General features: G+C 42.3%; 1 pseudogene; it reads right to left on the bottom strand.

The window, feature by feature from the left end:
• Positions 1–1,524: 1,524 nt before the first annotated feature.
• LOC138381242 (small nucleolar RNA U13) lies at positions 1,525–1,687 on the bottom strand (annotated as a pseudogene).
• Positions 1,688–19,826: the final 18,139 nt, after the last annotated feature.

Here is a 19,826-nt window from a genome sequence, read left to right as displayed (position 1 = left end):
TCTAGTAGTTTGGAGTAAATCTATGGCCTCTTCTGTAGGAAACTATTCTCCTTTTGAGTGAAAGGTTACCAATGGTATATCACAGAGACCGAACAACTAACCACGGGACATCCAGTGACCACATGAATTGAGCTCCCCATCATGAACTTGATGTTTTCTAACCCACCAAGCCATAAGTTTGGGCAGATGGAGCAGCTATCTATCATCAAATGGAAATGGCACAGAAGACGCTGAGCTCTAGAAGCTGCAGTGAGTACTAGTAAACGACATGAGCAGATGGCAAAGACTCTTTCAACACAAGCTGCATTCACACTGCATCCTCTCCCTCAACCCATGCCTTTGGCTTATGCCCATCTAACTGGAACAAAGCCTGGTTTACAGATGTGTCTGCATGACATGCTAGCATCACTCAAAAGTGGAGAGCAGAAACGCAACAGCCCTCATGAAATGACTCTGAAAGGCTTGGGCACACAGGAACTAAGGCTGGTGAGCAGGCTTACAGAGGCAGTTTAGGTGCCACGGCAGTTGCAGTCTGTGACCCTCAGACTGGTTTTTCCCCCCTCTACAGTCTATTTCCCACCACTTCTGCTCATCTTCAGCCAACCCCTTTCCTCTGTGCAAGAAATACACGAAGCTCTCAACTGCTCTGGGATTTTGCTCAGAAAGTTCCCAGCATCTGAAATGTTCTCACTTACTCTACACCTCACCCTAGCTTAAAGATCTGGCTAAACTCCACTCATGCTTTCATTCTCTTAAGTACCTAAAAACCAATTCTTCCCATATGTCTTTTTCCCTCTCAGTAATCCATTCTGATGTTCACATAGCAAACTTGCCAATATTCATTTAAAATCTGCCTTCCCTTATAGACTATAAGTCCCATGGTGGCAGTACTATGCCTGTTTTGATCGTTCTAGTAGCCTGTCCCTGGCAGAAAGCCTAGTTCATTAAAGGACTGGAGAGATCATTGTGGACTGTCAGACAATTTCCATTCCCACAAAAATGCAACAGCATATCTAAGCACAAGTAGAAGGCACACAGAAATAGAATTTACAACACAACAATTAAATAACACCCATATAAAATGTCTGCCCACATATGATATAAACCAAAACACTATACTTCTGAAAATACATTAGCGTATTCTTACCATGAATATAGATACGATATTAATATTCTTTTTGAAAACAAGTGTCTTTCAGTTCAAACTAAACTCTGTTCCTTATTTTACACCAGAATAATTTGTAAACTTTACAAGTCCATTTGGAAACTGCCAAATAGTACAAGACCTATGGAAGGGAATTTATAACAACTAGCAAAATTAAATGTACATTTGCATTCTAACCTGAAGTTCAACCTTGAAAGCTTACCCTGAACATACACCTATAAAAATGTGAAACTACATATAAAGAAGCTAATTTACTGCAGGCTACTCACAGATGCTAAAAATAGTTGGTAGAAAGATTGATGGGGAACAAGATATCCTGCGTGCCAAAATATCACCCCACATATTACTTTCTTTTTTTAATTCACAAGAGACGGGTAATGTGCAAGGTCATAAGAGGGTTTGAGGGAGTCACATCTCCCAGTCGAGCATGAAAACCCAATTACCCTCATCTGTATAGTGGTGAGTAAAAAGAAAAAAAAAAAAAAACAACCCAGTCATCACACTTATAAACCACAAAAGGATGCCATATATTACTTTCTTACTCAAAAAGAAAAGTCTATCTTTAAAATAAGAGTGTTCTGATGATCCTGACCTTAAGCAAGTACCAAACTTAGCATCATTAACAAAGCAACAATTTAAATGTCTTCCTGCCGGGCATGGCTCACACCTGTAATCCCAGCACTCTGGGAGGCTGAGGCGGGAGGATTGCTTGAGCTCAGGAGTTCAAGACCAGCCTGAACAAGAGCAAGACCCCATCTCTACTAAAAATAGAAAGAAATTATCTGGACAACTAAAAATATATAGAAAAAATTAGCCGGGCATGGTGGCACATGCCTGTAGTCCCAGCTACTCAGGAGGCTGAGGCAGAAGGATTGCTTGAGCCCAGGAGTTTGAGGTTGCTGTGAGCTAACCTGACCCCATGGCACTCTAGTCCGGGCAACAGAGTGAGACTCTGTCTCTAAAAAAAATAAATAAATAAAAAATAAATGTCTTCCTGATGAAATGTAATTCAAAATACATAAAATCACCTACAAAATATTTTGCAAATGATCTCTTGAAGCCTCTGGTTCAGGGGTTGGCAAACTATGGCCTATTTTGGTAACGTTTTACTGGAACAAAGGCATGCCCATCTGTTTACTATGGTCTGTGGCTGCTTGCCCACTACAAAGACAAAGATGAGTAATTCAAGACCTTATGGCCGGACAGAATAAAGTACTTGCTCTCTGGCCCTTTCCAAAGAGTTTCCCAACCTCTAATTTGGACCCACTTATCAGTTTACAGGAAATACAAGAAATAGAGGAAACCTTTAAACACATGAGAGGCCAGGCATAGTGGCTCACGGTATAATCTCTAAGCATTTTGGAAGGCCAAGGTGGGAGGATCGCTTGAAGCTAGGAGTTTAAGACTAGCCTGGGAAACATAGGCAGACCCTGTTTCCACAAAAAATATTTTTAAAAAGTAGCCAGGCATGTCAGGCCTGCAATCCGAGCTACTAGGGATCCTGAGACAGGAAGAACACTTGAGCCCAGGAGTTCAAGGCTGCAGTGAGCTTTGATCAAGCTACTGTACTCTAGACTGGGCTACAGAGAGAGATGCTGTGTCCAAAAAATAAAATAAATAAATACGAGGCACGGCACAGTGGCTGACGCCTGTAATCTTAGCACTCTGGAAGGCCAAGGCGGGAGGATTGCTTAAGGTCAGGAGTTCGAGACCATCCTCAGCAAGAGCAAGACCCCATCTCTACTAAAAATAGAAAAAATTAGCCAGGCATGGTGGCACGTACCTGTAGTACCAGGTACTCGGGAGGCTGAGGCAGGAGGATTGCTTGAGCTCAGGAGTTTGAGGTTGCCGTGAGCTAGGCTGATGCCATGGCACTCTAGCCCAGGCAACAGACCAAGACTCTTGTCTCAAAAAAAAAAAAAAAAAAAAAGACAATGTTTCACTCTGTCACCCAGGCTAGGGTGCAGTGGCACAATCATAGCTCAGTGCAGCCTCAAACTGCTGGACTCAAGCCATCCTTCCACTTCAGCCTCCAGAGTAGCTGGATCTACAGGCATGCACCACCCTTCCCAGCTTCAGTGTGTGCCTTTCTAAAAAAGTGCATGACTTTGGCCAGGCGTGGTGGCTCACGCCTGTAATCCTGGCACTCTGGGAGACCAAGGCAGGCGGATTGTTTGAGCTCAGGAGTTTGAGACCAGCCTGAGCAAGAGTGAGACACCGTCTCTATTAAAAATAGAAAGAAATTATATGGACAGCTAAAAATATATATAAAAAAATTTAGCCGGGCATGGTGGCACGAGCCTGTAGTCCCAGCTACTCGGGAGGCTGAGGCAGGAGGATTGCTTGAGCCCAGGAGTTTGAGGTTGCTGTGAGCTAGGCTGACGCCATGGCACTCTAGCCCGGGCAACAGAGTGAGACTCTGCCTCAAAAAAAAAAAAAAAAAAAAAAAGTGTATGGCTTTTAAAAAAGTCAACATAATGGAAAAACAACAGCAACTATTCTAGGCTAAAAGAAACTAAAAAAAATAAACAACTACAATAGAAAAAGCTTGAAGAGATCTCAGACCCAAATATATTAAAATATACCAAAACATAAAAAGTTATATTTAAGAATAATTTGGAGAATTTTAGTTTATTACACAAAGTAGATATTAAATGAATTATTTTTAATTTTCTTAGTTCAAATAATCGTATCATAGTCCCCATCTTTGGGTAACGCATCACCAAGTGCTTAACGGTCGAGCTTCATCTCTGCAATGAATTTCTAATTTACTCTCAAATAGTTCACCACGAATGTATTTATTTATCTGGGGACAGAACAAATATCAAAATGGCAAAAAAAAAAAAAAAAAGTTTACCTACTACAATAGAAATTCATTGCGAAAAATACACTTAGTACAACCATCCTGTTGATGGTAAGTTCGATTATTCTAGTACTAGTGCGTAAACCCTCCATCCGTTATTCCTGGAGGCCCTGGTTATGAAGCTCTGCAAGGATGGAACTTCAGATAAAGAGAGTGATTGCGCATCCTTAGTTTTCTAAGACTCGCTGTCTACAAACGCTTATATTCACGTACAGAAATATGCACAGTCTAGACGCCAAACATAAAGTATCTTTCTACAGAACGTGACGTGTCAATAATAAATACAACTGTAATAATAAGTACAGGACACGCAAAGGCAAAACCAAAATCTCACATGAAGCGTGCGTTTGCTTAAGGAAGGGGCGCCCCCGAAACAACTTTCTCCTGGTGCTCACCCGAATACGGCGGAATCGCCAGGTCCGCGGGGCGCAAGGACTGTGGGGACGGATTCAACCGAACTCGAAAAGCGGAAAATTGTCTTCCTTCTGAAAAACAATTCACAAAGGCTGCCCTGGCCTCTGAAGAGTGGAGCGCAGCGGATGAAGAAAAAAACAAAACCCCAGGGACGCGCCCATACCCGCCTCCCCGCGGGCACCGACGGCCCGAGCGGCCTCTCGGATCTGCCCGCGCCCGGAAGACCCGCGGCCCCGGCGGACGCGAGTGGAGCCGGCCAGGCCTCTCCAGAGGGGCCTCTCGGTCGGCCTGGGTTGCCCGCGACCTCTGCCGCCCCCACCAACACTGCCAACCGTCCAGTTCACACGCGCCTCACCCAAGCTGTGACTGACCAGACGACACAAAGGAAAAACGGTTTCCGAGGAAGCAGGGCCAGCGGTGGGAGTCGGGGATCGATGATGTCACTTCCGGCGCGAGCAAGGGGAGGGGCGGGGCTCGGTGCAGGGACTGTGGCCCCGGATGGAACTGCTCCCTCAGAGGAATTCTGGGTTCCTCCCTCGTGGGTGCGGGTGGGCTCAGGGCGTGGGCTGGCGGGAGAAAGGGGCCCAGAAGTCAAGGTTGAGGTTAGAACCAGGTCTGTGGGCGGGACCCACGTCCGGGCGCGGGGCTGGAGGTGGGCCCAGGCCCAGCCTGGGGTTTGAATGATGGATTAGACGAGAAGGGTAAACGGGGGCGGGGACTCACCCCTTAGGCTGCTCATGGAAACCTTGTCTACCTGATTTCCCTCCGCGGACCTAGAGCCCTTTCAGGGTTCTGTCCCGTTGATAAACCTGCCAGTCTATGAAATGGCCTGTCTGCTCCCCTCAGTCAATCATGTCTTTCCCTTATTTCTAGACACCGTGCTGAAAACTCTAATCGCTGATCCCTTTGCGTTTTCAGCGTACTCATACTTTTTGTAAACAGTGAATTTTTTCTTTTTCAAATATGTATTTCTGTTTTCATTTCTTGCATCTTACGAAATGATTGAAGGCCTCCCATACTACGTTGTAAAAAAAAAAAAAGCTGTTGGGATTTTGATGGGGATTGAGTTGAATCTGTAGATCTCTTTGAGTAATATTGATATCTTGATAATATTAAGTCTTCCTAGGAATGACTATAGAATATCCTTCTGTTTATTTAGGTCTTCTTTAAGTTCTTCTTTAAGTCTTAAATTTTCAGTGTACAAATCTTTTACCTCTTTCAGTAACGTTATCCCATGTAATTTACTCTTTTATATGCTTTTGTAAGTGAGATCACATTCTTCGTTTCCTTTTCTTATTGTTTCATTGCTGGTGTGTAGATACACAACTGATTTTTATCTGCTGATGTTGTACAATGCACCTTTGTGGAATTCATTATATGCTCTACTAGTTTTCTTGTAGATTCTTTGGAATTTTCTGTATGTCAGATATCATCTACAAATATGGTTTTACTTGTTCTCTTCCAATTTGGAAGCCTTTTCTTTTTCTTCTTTAATTACACTGGCTAAAATTTCCTGTAGAAGGTTGAATAGCGATAGTGAAATTGGGCATCCTTCTTTCCTTTCTGATCTCAGCAGAAACTTTCAGGCTTTCACCACTGAGTCTGATGTTAGCTGTTTCTCATAAATGCCCTTTATCAAAGAGGAAATTCGTTTCTCTTCCTAGTTTTCTGAATTTTTATCATGAAAGGGTGTTGGGTTTTGTCAAATTCCTTTCCTGCATCAGTTGAGATCATCGTGTGGGTTTTTTTGTTCTTTTGTTCTAGTAATGTGAATTATTTTTTAAATTTTTGTTGAACAACCTTTATATTCCTGAAATAAATCGTACTGGTCATGGTGTATAATGCTTTTAATGTGCCCTTGGATTTGGTTTGCTAATATTTTGTTAATAATTTTTGCATCTATGTTCATGAAAAATAGTCTGTAATTTCTTTTTATGATGTTTTCATCCGGCTTTGGTATCAGTATAATGCTGGCCTCAGAATGATTTAGGAAGTGTTCCCTCCTTTTTTTTTTTTTGATTCTAACTTACGGTTTCATTGATTCTCATTAACTAGATTTTCACCTATTCTCCATTTCATGTATTTCCCCTCATCTTGTTTCTTTCCTTCTGTTAGATGTGTGTTTAGTGTCCTCTTCTTTTGGTAGTTCTTCATGGTATAAAGTTATTAATTTGAGACTTCTTTTTTAATGTAGGCATTTACAGCTATAAATTTCCTACTGAGCACTCTTCTTCATTGCATCACATAAGTTTTGGTCTGTTCTGTTTTCATTTTTGTTTGTACAAATTCTCTAGTTTCCCTTGAATTTTTTCTTTTATTTTTTATGAACTACAGAAACTTATTTCTTATGATTCTAGAGGCTGCAAAGTCCAAGGCTGGAAAGTGCCAGCAGATTCAGTGTCTGGTGAGGGTTCATAAGTACCATCTTCTCACTGTGTCTTCATATGATGAAAGGGACAAAGCAACTCTCTGTGGCCTCTTTTTCTTTTTTTCTTTTTTGAGACAGAGTCTCACTCTGTTGCCTGGGCTGGAGTGCTGTGGCGTCAGCCTAGCTCACAGCAACCTCAAACTCCTGGGCTCAAGCAATCCTACTGCCTCAGCCTCCCAAGTAGCTGGGACTACAGGCATGCGCCACCATGCCCAGCTAATTTTTCTATATATATTTTTAGCTTTCCATGTAATTTCATTCTGTTTTTAGTAGAGACGGGTCTCGTTCTTGCTCAGGCTGGTCTCAAACTCCTGACCTCGATCTATCCACCCGCCTCGGCCTCCCAGAGTGCTAGGATTACAGGCGTGAGCCACCTCGCCCGGCCTCTTTTTCTTAATTTTTTAATTGACAAATTATCACATATTTGTGGGATACAAAGTGATGTTATGACTTATGAATACAATGTGGAATAATTAAATCAAGCTAATTTTAACAACATATCCATCACAACAAATTCTTATCATTTCTGTGGGGAAAACATTTGCCTTGTAATTTATTCTTTATCCTGTCTTTCTAAGTGTGTATTGCAGCTACTACTTATCACATGAGGCCAGAGAGAATTTTCTTATAAATAAGAATAGCCCGGCATTGTAGCTCACACTTGTAACCCGAGTGACTCAGGAGGCCAATACAGGAGTATTAATTGAGGCCATGACTTTGGGACCAGCCTAGGCAACACAGCGAGACCCCTGTCTCTAGAAGAAATGAATAAAAGGCTGGGCATGCTGGCTTACCCCTGTAATCCCAACACTTTAGGAGGCTAAAGCGGGAGGATCACTTGAGGCCAGGAGTTTGGGATCAGCCTGGTCAACATAGCAAGACCCTGTCTCTACAAAAAATTTAAAAATTAGCTAGGCATTGTGGCTCATCCCTGTAATCCCAGCTACTTGGGAGGCTGAGGCAGGAGTTTTAGGTTGCAGTCAGCCCTGATTGTGCCACTGCACCCTAGCCTAGACAACAGAACAAGACCCAATCTCTAATTTTTTTTTAAAAATGAATAAAAATTAGCCAGGCATGGTGATGCACACCTGTACTCCCAGCTACTGGGGAGCTGAGGTGGGAAGATCACTTAAGCCCCAAAGTTTAAGGATGCAATGAGCTGTAATCGTGCCACTGCACTCCAGCTTGGGTGACATAGCAAGACCCCATTTCTTCAATACATGAGTGGATTAATAAAATGTGGTATATGTATACCATGGAGTACTACTCAGCTATAAGAAATAATGGTGATATAGCACCTCTTGTATTTTCCTGGATAGAGCTGGAAGCCATTCTACTAAGTGAAGTATCCCAAGAATGGAAAAATAAGCACCACATGTACTCACCATCAAACTGGTTTCACTGATCATCACCTAAGAGCACATTTAGTAATAACATTAATCAGGTGTCGGGCAGATGGGAGGGGAGGGGATGGGTGTATACATACAGAATGAGTGCGATGCACACTGTCTAGGGGTCTAGGGGATGGACACACTTGAAGCTCTGATTCGAGGGGGAGGAAGGGGAAGGGCAATATACGTAACCTAAACTTTTGTGCCCCCATAATATGCTGAAATTAAAAAAGACCCCATTTCTAAAAAACAAAAAAATAAAGAATAAGTACAATGGAAACCCATACTATGACCCATTAGCAATGACACTAGAGAGGAATACCCAAGAGCATTGAAAAAAATACCCCTTATGTTGCCAATTAAATACACTCCCAAATAACCCGTAGGTCAATGAAGATCTCATAATGCAAATAAGAAAGTGTTTACAGCTGGAGCCATAAAGAAAGCACAATTATATAAAATGTGCATAATATAGCAGAAAATGGCCAGGCCCAATGGCTCATGTCTGTAATCCTAGAACTCTGGGAGGCCGAAGTGGAAGGATCACTTGAGGTCAGGAGTTCAAGACCAGCCTCAGCAAGAACAAGATCCCGCCTCTACTAAAAATAGAAAAAAATTAGCCAGGTGTCATGGCGCGTGCCTGTAGTCCCAACTACACAAGAGGCAGAGAGAGGAGGATCGCTTGAGCCAAGCAGTTTGAGGTTGCAGTGAGCTATGATGATGCCATTGCACTCTAGCCAGGATGACAGAGCGAGACTCTGTCTTAAAAAGAAAAAATAGCAGAATATCTACCTGGAAACTCTCTCAAAAACAATTAAACTTTATAATATAAGATCACTACAGAAAATTAAGGGCACAAGTCTTTTTCGAGAATAAGACACAAAAAAATCTCATTTTCATGTCATTTATTTAACTTTATTCTCCAGTATGAATTCTCTTGTTTACAAGTCATGAGCCAAAGGTTTCAACAAATTCATAACATTAATAGTTTATCCTTCTAGTGTGTATTTTCACGTGTCTATTAAAGGATGTGAATTTTCTAAAAATATTTCCACAAATCTACACTTATACAGTGTGAGTTTTCACCTATATCATACAATATGAACAAGGAAGCATTAACACATTCCCTTCAGTGTGAATTTTCCCATGTTTCCTCAATGATCAGGAACAGTTCTTTTGCAGAGAAAAAATTAAGGCATTTCCACATTTCTTTACATCCACATGGCTTCATATACACAAACTTTTGAGAAATTTCTGAAGGCTTTCTCAGATTTCTTACATTCATAGGGCATCTATTCACTATGTGTTTGCAAATATTTAGAAAAATGTAAGGAGGATTATTTATATTTAAAGGGTTTCATATCAGTGTGAATTTGTGTGCAGATATTAATGTCTGGGCAACACATAAAGGCTTTACCAAATTCATTACATATATTTTTTTTCAATGCTGATTATAAAACAATTAAAGGTCTCCTATATTCCTTAAATTTGGGGGTTTCTCTCCACCTTAAGTTCCTACAAGTTATATAAGATGTGAATATTAAATTAGGGTTGCCCACAATCTTTATATGCATTAAGATTTTACTACAGATGAATTTAGCTGTGGATGCTAATAAGTTCTGGGGAACATGTGGAGGCTCATTCAACATGCCTTACTTCATACATGTATAGCAAGTTCTGAAGAATGTGTGAAGGTTTTTTCATATTCTTTACATTCACAAAGTTCTCCTCCAGTGTGGGTTTACATGTGGGTAGTAAGGCCTGTGGAATATCTGCCAGCCTTCCCACAATTTTTACATTTAGAGTGTGATTTCCAGTGAATTCACAGTGTGAACTCCAGTGTGAATTTGCAGGTTTGTATTAAGGCTTATGAAATGAATAGAGTTTCCCACATTCTTTAGTCTCATAGACACCACTCAAAACAACAATAACAATTATTCTAGACATAGATAATTTTGCCTGTGAATTTACCCTGAAAAGATAACCATCGTCTGATGGGAACAGTTTAAATTTGGGACAACGGGGCAATAATCCCTGGAGAAGAGGCTGTCATAATCTAGATCAAAAATCATTCAACAACAGTAGGAGAAAGAAAATTCCATGCCAGCCTTACTCAACCATACCTGCAACTCAAAATGGATTAAAGATTTAAACATAAGACCTGAAACTATAAAACTACTAGAAGAAAACATGGGGGTGGTGCACGGAGGAAAAAAAAAAAGAAGAAGAAAACATAGGGGGAAAGCTACACAACATTAGGGCAATGACATTTTTTTTGTTGTTGTTTTTTGTTTTTTTTGAGACAGTGTCTCACTCTCTTGCCTGGGCTAGAGTGCCATGGTGTCAGCCTAGCTCACAGCAACCTCAAACTCCTGGGCTCAAGCAATCCTACTGCCTCAGCCTCCCGAGTAGCTGGGACTACAGGCACGCGCCACCATGCCCAGCTAATTTTTTCTATTTTTAGTAGAGAACGGGGTCTCACTCTTGCTCAGGCTGGTCTCAAACTCCTGAGTTCAAGCAATCCTCCTGCTTCGGCCTCCCAGAGTTGCTAGGATTACAGGCGTGAGCCACCGCGCCTGGCAGGCAATGATTTTTTTATACTAATCCCATAGTGTACACAAGAGCAAACATACACAAATGGGATTACATCAAAATAAAAGGCTTCTGCAAAACAAAGGAAACAATTAACAGAGTGAAGAGACAACGTAGAAATTGGGAAAATACATTTGTAAGCAACATATCTAATAAAGGATTAATATCCGAGATATATAAGGAACTCAAACAACTCTACTAAAAGAAAATGAATAATCCAATTAAAAATGAGCAAAAGATCTGAAGAGACAGTTCTCAAGAGACATGGGAATGGCTAACAGATTCATGAAAAAATGCTCTGCATCATTAATCACTGGGGAGATGCAAATTAAAACCACAATGAGGTACCACCTGACACCCATTAGAATGGCTATCATCAAAAGACGAAAGATAATAAGTGTTGGTGAGGATGTGGAGAAATGGGAACCACTGTACACTGTTGGTGGTAATGTAAATTAGCACAGCCAGTATGAAAACAGTACGGACATTCCTCAAAAAGCTAAAAATAGAATTACCCTATAATCCAGCAATCCCACTTCTGGGTATTTATCTGAAAGATCTGAAATCAGTACGTTGAAGACATATCAGCATTTCCATGTCCACTGCAGCATTATTCATGATAGCCAAGTTATGGAATCAACCTACGTGTCCATCCATGGATGAACAGATAAAGAAAATGTGGTATATTTATGCAATGGAATATTATTCAGCCTTTAAAAAGGCAGAAATTCTGTCATATGCAACAACACAGATGTAATCCTAAACTTTGGAAGGCGGAGGTGGGAGGATCACTTGAGGCCATGAGTTCAAGACCAGCCTGAGCAACAGTGAGATCCCATCTCTATAAAAAACAGAAAAATTAGCCAGGTATGGTGGCACACACATGTAGTCCCAGCTTCTCAGGAGACTGAGGCAGGAGGATCACTTGAGCCCAGGAGTATGAGGTTGCAGTGAGGTATGATGACGCCACTGCACTTGATCCCCAAAAGAACATATAAGATAAACAAATTACTCTCCCTGTCCTCTCCCCCGACTCTCTATTTCTCACTTTGTCTCTTTCTATGCTCTTTCTATTTATATCTGTGTGTGTGTGTGTGTGTGTGTGTGTGTGTGTCTCCCCACTCCCTAAGGTAAGGAAAGCTGAGAAGGCAGCAATCCACAAATTAGGAAGACAGTCCTCACCAAAACTCAACCTGCATTCTAAAGAAGTTTCTGAAGAAATGAAGAAAGGTTGGATAAATTTGTCTCTGCCAATATTAATTCCATTTCATTAAGACACCACAGCAAGAGTAAAAAGACCCAACAGTAGGAAGGCATAACCATGAAATTCACAAATTATGAGGATCACTTTTATAATGATCACAAATGTCAACTAATAGAAAAAAATCACATATTTCACAATAGAGGAATACAAGCAACCAATAGACATGAAAGGAAGCTTACAACCATTAATAATCAGGAAAATTCAAATCAAGGTTACAAGGTAGCACTTCAAACACACTCCAAAGAGGTCATTGTCCTTCTACTCACAGGTGGTGATGCCCCCATGAACCCTGTTGTCCTGATGGGGCTGGGACGAGGAAGGAAGAATGAAATATGAGTGGATATGTAAGAACAAGATCCAAATCCAGAGAAAGAGGAAATGATGAGCCTGTGGCTGTCCAGCAGCCCAGTGATGAACAACTGCAGCAAGAGAAACCACCAACTGAAAGTCAGGATGTTACCCCTAGTGAAGAGGGAGAAGCAAAAGGAGCATTGGTAGTTCAAGGGCCTGCCCTGGAAGCTGAATAGGAACTGACTCTGCAAAAGAATAGGGGTCAGCGTGGAGATGGTTCTGATGTCAAAGGGGAGGTTCTATCAAATCTAGAACCCATTGTAATACCTGAAGCAGGTGAAGGGCAACCCTAACTTCAAACAAAGACAGAGTGAAGCCAAACATGTTGTCATTATGTTGGAAATTTGACTGTTTAAAGTCTCTCAGTAAGGCCAGGACCAGTGGCTCATGCCTGGAATCTCAGCACTTTGGGAGCCCAAGGCTGGAGGATACCTTGAGCCCAGGAGTTCAAGACCAGCCTGGGCAACATAGCAAGACCCTGTCTCTACTAAAAATTTAAAAATTAGCCAGGCATGGTGGCATGTGCCTGTAGTCCCAGCTACTGAGATGGCTGAGTTGGGAGGATCACATGAGCCCAGGAGTTTGAGGCTGCAGTGAACTATGATCGTGCCACTGCACTCTACCCCAGGTATCAGAGCAAGACCCTGTCTCATTTAAAAAAAAAAAAATCCCCAAAGGTAGGTAGCACACATTTTCATTTTATTTTAGAGACAGGATCTTGCTCTGTCATCCAGGCCGGAGTGCAGTGGCCCGATCAAAGCTCACTGCAGCCTCAAACTCCTGAGCACAAGTGATCCTCCCGCCTCATCCTCCCCAGTACTGGGACTACAGGCGTGCACCACAACACACAGCTTGGTGGTGCACATTTTTGTGGAATGCATACACAAGTGGTCAGTCCTATAAAGAAAAGTAAGGGAATGAGTAACAGGGTCCTAACCCCAGTGAGTCTTTCAGACTTGTTGCTGAGGCTGGATGACTGCAGAAACCGAGCGGACACATTCAGCTTTCAACTTATCCTGACCATGACAGAATGAGGCTCAGGCAATAAGGGTCCCATTGAGCCAGCAGCTTAGCTTCAGGTAAGACGAATGGATGACAAACTTTCTCCAAGAGATGTAGCTGCCAGTAGGTAAAGCCACAAGGATGCTAGTGTTGGGCTGCTGCACTATATGGAATATGCAATATTCCATATAAATGAATACCTGAGTCTTGGAGATTTGTAAAGGGAAAGGGTTTATTTGGCTCACGACCCAAACACAATCCATCAGGCCCCAGCTCCAACACTGGGGATCAAATTTTAACATGTGGTTTGGAGGGTAACTATAGCAACCAGCAAGGCCTACTCGGACTTTTCCTCCCTAGCTACCGAGTTCTCTGGAGATGTTAGGCATTGACTTTCAGAAAGAGATCAGTACTCTAGGTTTCTACCTGCCGTTTCAAAAAGAGGCTGCGTCAGTCAGATTTTGGCCTTTCTGAGTAATCTGAAAAAAGCTATCATCTCCCTTTCTGCTACTGGGTTTCTATATTGTTTCTGTTAGACCAACTGGGAAGAGATGGTATGTGTGGCAATAGCAGAATCCATAGAAAAAGGACAGGGAACTGCAAGCATGTGACACATCCATCCCAATCATGCATCCAGCAGAAGCCATGACAACATTTCAGGGACTCAGCCCACAGGAACCTACCCACAAGGTCACTTTAGCTTCCCTTTTCTACTGCCAACTTTGCCCAAAACCTTACAGGAACATGGACCAAGGCTAAACTGCATGGGTTACAGGTTACAGCGACAGCTACACTGCCACCAGATTATAGTATCTTTTGGCAAAGAGCAGGGAGCGTGCAGCACAGTGGCAGAGCCTCGCCCAAGGGCCAAGGTGAGTATGACACCGATATGTTACCAGCCACCATAGCTGCCTTCTCTCCCATGGGCAGTGGCTGAAATCTACCAGCATCTGGCAAGCTCCCAAGGCCCAGTGCCCCTTTCTTTCTGCTCCTCAGACCCAGGTACATTGGCTTCCCCGGTACCCAAAGGTCCTTCTCTGTCAAGAATGGTCAGGAGGGAGACTCAGGTGCCCACATCCAACAGAAACATAAAAGTTTGAGTCCTTCTCTCCCTGAAGTTTCCTGGCAAGCCAGATCAGTGCATATGCCCTGCGGTTTCCCTGAGGGGCCGGGAAGCAATCAGGAGCACAAAGCAGAGAGTGGACCCACACGAGTGGGTGAAGCTCTGCATTCACATGCAGGTTCCAGTGGCTGCGCACACCCAGCTCAACCAAAGAAACCATTGTTTTCAGTTCACCCAAAGTTTCAAATCAAACAGCAAGGCCTTTATTGCGGACACCATGTTTTAACTCATTAACCCAACAGTCAATGCCACAGCCACACTGCCCTTTGGCTGGGACAGGAGGTCTTACTGCTCCACCATCACCGCATACCTTCCTCCACCCAGAGGAGTAAACAACCACCAAGACACTATTTAGTTAGCTTATTCCAGCCCTACCTCTTGCCATTCGGACTCCTGAATAGGACCCAAGGAATCCCTATTCCCCTCTTTTCATCCACAACTTGGGCAAACAGCTTGGAGAAAAGATTCCGTTGCTAGATCCCAGAAAGTCGTACAACTCCACATGTGACTTGGGTATCCTTGTCCGTCCTCCACCAGGTCACGTTCCCATTGCCATGCCACCCTAGTCCCAACAAAACTATGGGACCTGTGATTTGATTATTCCCTTCTTCCAAGGCAAGAAGTTAGCATGTTACTACTTCATGGATGTTGGCAGAGGACCTGAGACTTTGGAGTCAGAGACAGAAGAGTTTATTACTCATGGTTTAGCAAACAGCCCAAGCATCAGCACGTTTGTGTTGGTTTCTTTTGTTTCCAAGTCCTTCAGGGGTGACACAAAGGGCAAAAGTGTCATCTCCACATACAGTGAGTTGTGTTAGAGAATAGGAATGCTGAGGTTGGGAAACACTATCTTACTGCAAGTAGTAAGCCGGCCTGCTCTTTGTCTCGAAGAGGAATGACTTTGCCTTTCAGGGTTACTCGCCGCAAACAAAACCCGAGAAATGGACTTGGCAAAGACCAGTCAGGGCCTTCTGTTCTAAGTGAGCTCAGCCAGGGTAGTGGGAACAACAGAGACCCACGGAAACGTGGTTCTCAAAAGTCCACTCCTGGAGCCCGCAGCACCCTGACTTGTTGCAAATTTTCACATGAATATGCCAGTGTCAGGCACTGACCAACAGAAGTAGGATCACGTAGGAATGCTACTACCACTAGCAGTCCAAGCAGCAGGGTGAGGCCAATCCACAATATTGACCTCACCCATGAACCATCCATTTGTGCAGACATCACGTGGCCCTTTGTGGAGGTTCTGAAGGCTTTGCCATGCTCCTTAAATCCATATGCCATCCCTCGTCTGAGTTTTTCCATGAAGAGTAAGATATGAGGAGTGAGTCCTTATTCTTCACATTCACAGGCTTTTACTCCAATGTGAATTCTCATTTGGATATGAAGTCTCATGAAAAATACAAAATCTTCACCTTTTTTTTTTTTTTTAACATACATAGGATTTTTCACTAGCTTGAATTTGTTATGAGTATTGTGGCATGCAAAATATCTTAAGGCTATAACCTACTCCTTGCCTCCCCAGGGCTTCACAGTAATTTTTAACATATAAAATAAGCTTTGTGGAATGAATGAAGGCAATTCCACTTGTTTTACAAGCAGAAGGCTTCTCTCCAGTTTGAGTTCCTACACCTTCTGTAAGGCATGAAAAATTAAAGAAAGCCCAACCATGTTCCTTAGGATGGGGTTTCAGTCCACTCTAAGTTCCTACATGTTCTGTAAGATCACATTCTTTAATATCATACAAAAAAAAGAAACCTATTATTTCATAACATTCTCTTACTTTTTCTCACTTGATTCCTAAGTTCTTTCACCAGATGAGTTTGGATGCATTAAGGTCTAGTAAACACAAAAAAGCCTTTTTGCATGCCTTAGGCTGATTGAAATCATCTCTTGTGTGATTTCTTACATGTCCAATAGACCAAAAACTGAAAACACCTTCCCTAATTCCTTATATTCACAAAGTTCCTCTTCATTGTGGCTCTGAATGTGAACAGTAAGGATTGTAGAATATCTAAAACGTTCCCCACATTGTTTTTTGTGTGTTTTGAGACAGGATCTTGCTCTATTGCCCAGATTAGAGTGCAGTGGCATCATAATAGCTCATAGCAACCTCAAACTCCTGGGCTCAAGCGATCCTCCTGCCTCAGCCTCCTGAGTGGCTGGGACTACAGGTGCATGCCACCATGCCTGGCTAATTTTTCTATTTTTTGTAGAAATGGGTCTCTTTCTTGCCCAGGCTGGGCTGAAACTCCTGGCTTTAAGTGATCCTCCAGCCTCAGCCTCCCAGACTGCTGAAAATACAGGCATGAATGACCAGGCCCGGCCTTCTCATATTGTTTACTGCATTGTTTTGCTGGAGTGGCCATAACAAAATACCATGCACTGGATGGCTTAAACAGAAATTTATTTGCACATAGTTTTGGGGGCTGGAAGACGAAGATCAAAGTGCTGAAAGGAGCTGTGTACCGAGCATGGAACCAAGTGTCAAATTCCAAGCTCTTTATGTGGGAACTGGGAACCAGAAGTCTGTAAATTTTTTTAAAAAATGCCTTCACTGTGGCTCACACCTGTAATCCCAGCACTGTGGGAGGCTGAGGCAGGAGGATCACTTGAGGCCAGGAGTTCAAGACTAGCCTGGTCAACACAGTGAGACCCCTTCTGTACAAGAAACAAAAAGAATTAGCTAGGCATGGTAGCACATGCCTATATTCCCAGCTACTCCAGAGGCTGAGGCAGAAGGATCACTTGAGCCCAGGAGCTCAAAGTTACAGTGAGCTGTGATCACACCACTGCATTCTAGGGATGGTTTCCCCTAGAGGCCTTAACAGAAAGATCTCTCCCCTTGCCTTGCAGATGACCATTTCTGATCACTTCACATGGAATTCTGTTCCTGCTACCCTGGTATCTCTTTCACCTCTTATAAGAAAACCAGTCATGTTGAATTAGGGTCCCATTTTAAATTAATCACTTCTCTAAAACACTTATCTCCAAAATATCATTACATCTTGAAGTCCCAGGGGTTAAAGGCTTACCAGAAGAATTGGGGAGGGAGGTGGGACATAATCTAGGCCATTCCACTTATATTCATGAAGTTGTTCTCCAGCATGAGTTGGCACATAGATATTAAAGCTTGTGGCATGAAGGAAGGGTTTTCCCACACTGCTTACATTCATAGTAAATAACAAGTTGTGTTCTTAAATGCTTATTAAGGACTGAGCACTGGCAAAAGTCTTTCCCACGTTCCTTACATTAATATGGCATCTCTCCATTGGGAATCCTTACACAGACATTAAGGCTTGAGGAACAAGAGAAGGCTTTCCCACATTCCTTACAATCATAGGATTTCTGTCCAGTAAGAGTTAGGCTGTTTAAATCCTAAGGATTTAATAAAGACTTTCCCATATTCCCCATAAATATAGGGTTTCCTGTCACTGTAAATTCTTACATGTTCAATAAGACCTGAGACAATAGTGAAGTGGACCCCACATTCCTAACTCCCAGAGCATTTCTTTACAATGTGAGTTTGTTCACAACTTTCAAGTGGATGGGAAGAGAGAGCTTTCCCACAATACTAACACTGATAAGGTTTCTCTCCATTATGAGTTTTTTTAATGATATTGAGAGGGATTATAAGATTTGAAGGATTTATATTATATTTGAAAGATGATACTCCTGGCATCATAGGATTTCTTTACAGTGTGTGAATTCATATACTTCAAATGAATTAGAATAACTGAAGGCCTTCCCACATTGTTTACACTTGTAGGGCTTTTCTCCAGTGTCAGCTCACATGTGAATATTAAGGCTTGTGAAATGCTTAAAAGCCTCCCCACATTCCTTAGATGTGTGTGGTTTTTCTACAATGTGAGTTCACATATGAATATTAAAGGAGAAGGAGTATATAAATCCTTTTCCTATCGCACCTGAAATAACATCTCTCCAGATGAATTCTCACACGTGCATTAAGATTTGAGGAACTAGTGAAGGCTTTCCAATATTCCTTATATTCATAGGGCTCTGTCCACAGTGAACTTATAAATATTTAGGAAGGGCTGTGCAATAATGAAGGCATTTTAATTTTTTTTTTTTGTCTTTGTAGAGATGGGCTATGTTACCCAGCCTGGTCTCAAACTCCTGGCCTCAAGTGATTCTCCTGCCTCCATCTCCCAAAGTACTGGGATTACAGGTGTGAGCCACAGTGAAGGCATTTTTTAAAAATTTACAGACTTCTAGTTCCCAGTTCCCACATAAAGAGCTTGGAATTTGACACTCGGTTCCGAGAAGCAAAAAGCTGAATAACTTGAAAAATCAACAACACTTCTTAGATGTGTAAGAGAAATAAAGTCACAGGAAAAACTGCTACTTTCAAAATTGGTGACAGACAGGTGGATACAAAGAATCACAGAGCAGAAACTACTTCGGGAACCAGTACCAGGGTAGGAAAACTAATCACTGAAGAACTGTGAAGGACAGGTATGGACAAGTCTGGGAGTTAAAAACTCTGGTGGCTGGGTGGTGGGGAGGGGGAGTTCCCCACAGTGTATGAGTTTTACTTCCAGGAACTCAGGCTCTTGCACCAAGTATCAGAGAAAAATCTCCTCATGCTTTTGGTAGAGGAAGTGAAAAAGGAACCATTTTTACACATACCAGGGCACTCTGTTAACAAGGTCTGCCCTCAGGAGAAATCAGTTAATCAAAGCCTAATCTTCTGGGGTTTTATGAGAGCCTAAATGACCAGAAGGAAGGGAAATATCCAACTCCATCCGTCTCTAGCCATCCTCACCCAATTGAAGGAAGGAAAAAAACTGTTAAGTTCACACAGTCCAGAGCCATAGACTCATGAAAGACTGAAATCTAATCACTGGACAACAGAACACTTCCCCTCTCCCCAAAATTTATCACCATGTTACTAAAGGCCTATTTACAGCAGTTCCTCTTACCCAGTATGTCAGGCCCAGGTATCAGGGAAAAATTACCAGGCATATTAAAAGTCAAAAGTCAGTTTAAAGAGAGCAAGCACCAGATATGGCAGGAATACTGACATTATGGGACTGGGGATTTAAAACAATTATGGTTAATATGTTAAGGATGCTAATGGATAACGTAGACAGCATCCAAGAAGAGATAAACGGTGTAAGCAGAAAGATGGGAATTCTGGGGAAGAAGCAAAAAGAAACCCTAGAGATTGAAAACAGTGTAACAGAAATGATGAACACCTTTGATGGGCTTA

Source organism: Eulemur rufifrons, chromosome 2, assembly GCF_041146395.1.
Source record: "Eulemur rufifrons isolate Redbay chromosome 2, OSU_ERuf_1, whole genome shotgun sequence".
Lineage (NCBI taxonomy): Eukaryota > Metazoa > Chordata > Mammalia > Primates > Lemuridae > Eulemur > Eulemur rufifrons.
The sequence above is the reverse complement of the archived record's forward strand: the minus strand, read 5'-3'. Positions and strand labels throughout refer to the sequence as shown.